The 7,460-nt window shown below is 36.3% G+C and overlaps 1 long non-coding RNA gene across 5 annotated transcripts in view; it reads left to right on the top strand.

Moving 5' to 3' along the window:
- Window positions 1–108: 108 nt before the first annotated feature.
- Window positions 109–7,460, top strand: part of LOC129499341 (uncharacterized) — a 154,319-nt gene continuing 146,967 nt past the window's right edge. For all 5 annotated transcript variants that reach the window (XR_008662376.1, XR_008662374.1, XR_008662375.1 and 2 more), the window contains exon 1: window positions 109–244. This is a non-coding gene — a long non-coding RNA (uncharacterized LOC129499341). The remainder of the gene's footprint in view (window positions 245–7,460) is intronic.

The following is a 7,460-nucleotide window of genomic DNA, read 5'->3' as shown; positions in this document are numbered from 1 at the left end:
CCACCACCAAGTCGTGCTCACAACACCCGCCCCCCTCCCCCGCCCGCCTTCGTCGCTGGTAAATGACGTAAAAACACAGCGTCTCGTTCAGCCCGGGCCTTCGAGGACCCTCGTGACTGACAAGCCGGTGCGCCAATCAGGTGCAGCTGGAGCGTCACGCCAAGGACCCGGAGCGGGTAGTTGCCGACCTGGCGAAGCTGCGTACGGAATTTGGGACGGTGATTGGGGCGGTGGTCTAGTGAAGGTTAGCGTCTGAAGCCTGTCTTGTGCTTTTAGGTGTTGCTTATGAGTGTTGATAAGAGGAGGCTTAGACTTAAACGTTAGAATTTTAGAAGTTAACATTTTAACTTTTAACATGGCGCTGTGGAGTGGTCTGGACAAAGATTGCTGTTCGGGGGTGCAGCAGGGCCCACACCTCTACACCCTGGAAAACTCTTTCACGTACGCTTGTATTTAGAACATTTTCGCTTCTGCAAAGTTTAAGACTTACACAAATTAACGTGACTAATTTTTCATGTGAGGGAGCAGAGGCTATAAAAGAACAATAAAATGCTCTACTGTTCCTGCTGTACTATCAACGGAAGGAAGGACATTAATTACTTTAAATCTGCAAAATAATTATGTCAAGTTTTAAAACGTGCATCAGTTGCTATTCTCTGAGTGATACTGTAGAGACGCTCACCGAAACCTTTCAAAGAAGTGAGACACTCCAAACGATTCTAACAGTTTAATTCAAATAAGTAATTGCATGCGGCACAATCTTTGAAATTAGAAGAAATAAATGCGAATTGAAATTTGACAGCGTATTACTCATCAGATAGATTTATTAAAAGATATTTGAAGTACTTTTATAGTCCAACATTTAAAAGCTTTGTTGTTCAATTGAAGAAAAGAACAAAGGTTAGAAGAATTTTAAATGTTAAGCTCTGTTAAAAAACAAAACCCGTCAGTTCAGAGATTAGGGACAAGGTATTTAAAATTCTTAATTCTAATAGTCTAATGCATTTACAGTAGAGGAAGCAAAGGTAGAAACTTGCACAATATGTATTCTTCAGTTTTAGAGTAGGCTGAATGAAAAGGAGCAGAATAGGCATCAAGGAGCTGGAATGGGGTCAGTCGGGATAAAAGAACGCCTTTGACCTGTCCCTAGGGAGCCTCTTAATTAGGCTTTCATTTCCAAAGATCACCAGGCTTGACAGGATCTTGAGAAATCTTGTCTGTTCCCTTGTTCACAGCAAGATATACAATTTATAATCCAGCCTATGTCTAGAAACATCCAGAAAAAGATTTCACAATATATAATCCCAAATTGAGCAACTTTCTCATTCAAGGCACTCATCTCCATCTCTAATTTAAATTCATGATTCTTTGCAATGCTGCATATTTTCTTTGCCTCTGGTTCTCTTTTTAGAAAAGAATAATTATAACAGGGTAACTAGAAAAAAAATTTTATGTAACGAATTAGCAACCAGTTTCAGATCATTTGTTTTCATCTAGATGTGAAGTTTTTTTTTTTTTTTTTACCAATATTCAGGACACTGTTAGGAAACGGTTGGGGACATGTTTTGTATATTATAAGAATACCCCATAGATGTTTGGGGTGCCTGAGTGGCACAGTCAGTTAAGTATCTGCCTTTGGCTCAAGTCATGATCCCAGGGATTGAGCCCCACACTGGGCTCTCTGCTCAGCAGGGGGCCTGCTCCCCCCCCTCGCTTCTGCTGCTCCCCCTGCTTGTGCACTCGCTTCCTCTCTCTCTGTCAAATAAGTGCGTAAAATCTTTTTAAAAATACCATTTTTAATACAGTAATTCTTGTTCCTGTCTGTGCCATCACTGATTTAGAAATTTCAAGTTTTACCTGTTCCCTTGAACCTCTATTATAGAATTGATGGTCATTTGATTTTATATAAGTTCTCTATGTAATTCTGTGTTTCAATATCCAGACTTACATCTTGGTATTGCTTACTGAGATAACATTTGGGGTTTAACTCTTTTATGCATTATTTCTACTTTCTAAGGACCTTTCTTACTCCTTTATGATGTTTATTACCTTCATTTTGGAAAATTTCTTATTTTTGTCAATTTATTTTAAGTAGAAGAGTTTGTAGGCTGAAAAGATGTGGATTTCTTTGGGCTAACTTTATTTTTTTTAAGATTTTATTTTTTATTCATGAGAGACAGAAAGAGAGAGGCAGAGACACAGGCAGGGGGAGAAGCAGGCTCCATGCCGGGAGCCCAACGTGGGACTCCATCCTGGGTCTCCGGGATCATGCCCTGAGCCCAAGACACACACTCAACCACCGAGCCACCCAGGCATCCTCCTTGGGCTAACTTTAAATAGAAATATGTAGATAGTAATGTATAACAAAAATATGAAAGTTATGACATGTAGAAAAGGAATAAAGGAAATAATTTTCCCTTTATAGAAGACTAATTATAGTTTATAAAGTGGGTTTCTCAAAAATCTGCTGCCTAGCAGAAATGATTCAAAGTGTTAGTCTTAGCATTACCAGCAGAATTAGAAATACTGCCCTGCAAGTTTATGATAAGAATCAATTGAGAGGATAGAAAGTATAAATGAAATCTGGGCTATCTATCTTATCAACAAAAATGTCCTTTATAAAGAGCCTTAAAGGCACAAATCCACTAAATAATCCAGTGCACAGCAAAATGCCTGCAGTATTATATGTGCTCAACAGATGTTTGTTCAATGCATATAGTACAAATTTTAACTAATGTAGCAAAGGAAAAATACATATATTTATCTTCTCTGGCTCCCCATCACCTGTGGATAAGTGCAAGTTCCTTAGAATGGCATCTTAGGTTCTTCTCATGATCTGGCCTTTGCCTAAATTTTCAGCCTCATTTTCTGCCACAAACCATCTTGTGCTTAATGCTTCTGAAACTGCCTTTAGTTCTTCAAAACTTTACTATTTTTGCATTGATATTTTGTTTTTGTTTTTTAATTTATACCCCTGCTTGTAAAACGCCTATTCCTCCTTCAAACTCCAGCTCAGAAATCTCTGGGAAGTCTTTCCTTAATTCTTCTCATCAAGAGTTTATCTTTTCTGCTAAACTACTACAACTTGTATATACTTTCCATTATTGTACTTATTCAGTTGATATTGAAATTTCCTTGACTCTGAGTCTGTCTCCTCATTGAACTATGAGCACTTATGTATCATGTTTTTGTGTTTAAGGTTTGCTATAGTACCTGGCATACGGCAATTACTTAGTATATGCTTGTTGAGCTGAATTTATTTGCCTATCTAGGGTGAATAGATATGTAAAATGGAAAAAAAATTGCTACTCTTGACGGGAAATTGTAACACATAGTAAAAATGATATACAAACTCATTTCAAATAACAAAGCATGTCTGCTTATCCTCTTTTGGAGTAATACCTGATTCAAAGTGCTCAAATTTTTCTTAATGAATAAATATAGCTAGCCTTCATAACCATTCTCGTGAATGATAGCCATACCAATTAATTGTACCTTCTATATGCCAGACAATCTGATCAGCAGGGAGATATAAAAACGAATCAGACAAGGACTCTCTCAAAGAGTTCCAATTTTAGTGGGCTAGAAGTATATGTAAACAAACAACTATGATATAATGTGACAGTGATCATTTTAGAAGTATGTATAAGGCAATACAACTAATTAGTTCCTTTGGGAAGATGTTTGGATTCAGTGTCAGGAAAAGCTCTAAACACTTGATTTAAAACATGGATTGAAGCTCAAATGATGAGTTTATATTTCTCAATTTAGATAAAGCATGAGAAGCAACTTGAACATGCTTAATGTGTTTAGGGAGGATACACTGAATGGAAGTAAGGCTAAGTCAGCATTTCCCAAAGTTTGTTCTGCTGAGTACTAGTCCTGTAACATACTTCTCTTAACAAGTTTCAATGGCCAAATAAGTTGGAGTATTATTGACTAATTGTGTTGCCATGTCATGAAATGGATCACAACATTCCACTTTCTATTAGCAAGGAGCTCATACTACAATCAAAGGACACAACTAAACAAATCCCAGAATCCCATCTTTGAGGATATGTTTACTGGGATTCTCCATACCAATTTCTGAGTCAGCCAGAGTTTAGTTAGAAAATAGAAGCCATACCTGTTATTTGAACAGAGAAAATGTTAATAAAAATTGTTATCAGGATAAATTGTTGACTCAAAAGATAATAAGAAAACAATAATATATCATAAAGTTAGCAAATTCAGGAAACAGCTAATCCATCTTGGGCTAGGGGAACAAAAGGAAGAGTTTGGAATTATTAAAATTTAGCTGCTTAGAGGAACATTCCTGTGAAGTCCCCCAGAGAAGGAGGTGGTGCTCAGCTGGGATTGGTATTTTAAGAGGTGAGGGGATGTGATGAGGCTGATTTGGTGAGTGTCTGAAACTGCAAAGAGAGCATCCAAGCACTGAAGGACAATTCCATGCAGTCTGACAAACATATAACTGGAATCCCTAAAGGAGAATAGAGAGAGATTGGGATAGAAGAAACATTTCAAGAGATGATGGCTGAGAAATTTTTTTTAAAGATTTTATTTATTCATGAGAGACAGAGAAAGAGAGAGGCAGAGACACAGGCAGAGGGAGAAGAAGCAAGCTCCATGCAGGGAGCCTGATGTGGGACTTGATACCCGGACTCCAAGATCACACCCTGGGCTGAAGGCGGCGCTAAACCGCTGAGCCCACCCTGGGCTGCCCAATGGCTGAGAAATTTCCAAAAATATTGAAAGCATCAAACAACAGATCCAGGGACGCCTGGGTGACTCAGTGCTTGAGCATCTGTCTTCGGCCCAGGGCATGATCCCAGAGTCCCAGGATCGAGTCCCACATTGGGCTTTCTGCATGAAGCCTGCTTCTCTCTCTGTCTGTGTCTCTGCCTCTCTTTTTGTGTGTCTCTCATGAATAAATGAATAAAATCTTAAAAAAAAAAAAAAACCCACAGATCCAAGAAACCCAGAGAATTCCAGTATTAGTTATGTACTGCTGTGTAACAAATTACTCCAAAACTTAGTGGCTTAAAACAACAAAAATTACTTGTCTCCTAGTTTCTGTGGGTCAGAAATAGGAGTGGCTTTGCTTGGTAGTTCTGTCACCCACTGTGGAGAAAGCCAGCAAGGCAGAAGCCATAGTGCCTTTTAGGACCTAGATTTTCAAGTCATACACTCTCACTTCCATCTGATTCTATTTGTCAGTAGCAAGTTATGATATTTGGTCCATATTAAGAGTAGGGAAATTAGGTTCCACATCTCCATTTCAAATATGAAGGGGAAATAAAATTTTTTTATGTAAACAAAACGAAGATATTTGATTATCAGCAGACCTGCACTATAAGAAATGTTAAAGGAAGTCTTCCAGGCAAAAGGACTGTGATAGCAGAAAGACATTTGTATCTACACAATGAAATAAAGATCTTAAGAAATAGTTAAAATAAAATGACATATAAAAGACATTCTTTCCTGGGGTACCTGGGTAGCTAAGTCAATTAAGTGTCCCATTCTTGATTTAGGCTCAGGCTTTGGCCTCAGGGTCGTGAGTTTGGGCCCCATGTTGGGTTCCACACTGGGTGTGGATCCTACTTAAAAAACAACAACAACATTTTTTCCTCATTTTTATTTGTTCTAAAGATAGTTAACTGTCTAAAACAAAAATAGTGGCAAATTTATTGTGGACTTATAGCATATATAGAAGAAGTGTGTGACAACAATAACACAAAAATTGGGAGGGAGGAATTTTAAGTGTATTTATATTGTAATGGAGCAATATATATTTGAAAGTAGACTGTGATAAATTAAAAATGTAAATTATAAGCCCTAAGGCAACCACTAAATTTTTTTTAAAGAAATAAAGTTAATAAGCTAAGAATGGAAATATGAAGGAATCATAAAAATAATTCAAAAAAGTGGGAAAAAGAAGGAAGAGAAAAGAGATGGGGCAAATAGAAAATAACAAGGTAATAGATTTGAGTCCAACCATATTAATAATTACATTAAATGTAAATGATGTAAACACAAATTGACAGCCCGATTAAAAATTGATATACTTATATGCTGATTAGTGGGAACTCACTTTAACTATAAAGACAAGAGATAGGTTAAAGGTTAAAAGATAGGAAAATATACTGTGCAAGTACCAATATAAATAAAGCTGGAATGACTATTTTATATCAGACAATGTAGACATCATAAGAGTAGTATGTAATGTTAAAAGAGTCAGTTCACCAAGAAGACTTAAGAATACTGTTTGTGTACCCACAACGGTACTTCCGAAACATTTCATACCATCAGCAAAAACTGCTAGAACTGAAAGGAGTAAGACATAAATCCACAATTATATTTGGAGACTTCAACACCCTTCTCTCAATAATTGGTAAAAAAAAATATAGAAAAACAGTATGTTGCTAATTTTAGTAGAAGATACACCAACTAAAAGAAAATGGCTCATCAAGGGAAGAAAGGCACATTTTAAATTTGTTTGTTGTTTTATTGTAGTTATTAATCACTTTATTTATTTTTATAAATGCTTACCTTAGATTAAAAATTTTTTTTGCAGGACGCCTGAGTGGCTCAGTGGTTGAGCGTCTGCCTTTGGCTCAGGGCATAATCCCGGAGTTCAGGGATCGAGTCCCTCATCGGGCTCCCTGCATGGAGCCTGCTTCTCCCTCTGCCTATGTCTCTGCCTTTCTCTGTGTCTCTCATGAACAAATAAATAAAATCTTTTAAAAAAATGTTTTTTTCCTTGAAAAGTCATGTAAATCAAGCTTTATATTCAATCCTCCTTTCCTCTTTGACCTGCAATTTCATTTCAGAGATAGTATTCATTTCTAATTCATTTTTCACAAGTCAGTAATTATTAATATTTAAGATTTAAGTTTCCCAATAAATGTATAAAATCTATATGAAGAAAACTGTAAAATGCTTTTGAGAAACACAAAGTAGACTTGAACAAATGAAAAGATCTCCTGCATTCTTGGCTAAGGATTCAATATCATGAGGACAGTTCTTTCCATATAAATGTATAAAGTTAATACTCACTTTAATCAAAAATATCAAAAATATTTTTTTCTGGATTTGGAATGTTCATTTTAAAATTAATATGGAAAAATTAGGCAAGAATAGTCAGGAAAATCTACATAAGTTATGCTTTCATAAAAAATTATTATTGAATCTTACACAGGCATTTATCTTTAAAAAAGAAGACACCAAAAAAGTATATTTTGTATTAAATCACATATTCATCCTTTCTGGTGCTCTTCATTCCTTTGTGTGGATCCAAATTTTCATCTGGTATGAAAAGCTTCCTTTAACTTTTCCTGAGTGAAGATCTGTTGGTAATGACTTCTCTTCAGTTCTTCTTATGGTTATTGATCATATTTTCCTGACTTTTTGGTTGCCAGACATTATAAATTTTACAATGTTGCTTTATGGATTTTGAAGCA

Source organism: Nyctereutes procyonoides, unplaced genomic scaffold, assembly GCF_905146905.1.
Source record: "Nyctereutes procyonoides isolate TBG_1078 unplaced genomic scaffold, NYPRO_anot_genome, whole genome shotgun sequence".
Lineage (NCBI taxonomy): Eukaryota > Metazoa > Chordata > Mammalia > Carnivora > Canidae > Nyctereutes > Nyctereutes procyonoides.
Note: the sequence above shows the minus strand (reverse complement) of the source record. Positions and strands in the feature narration are given on the sequence as shown.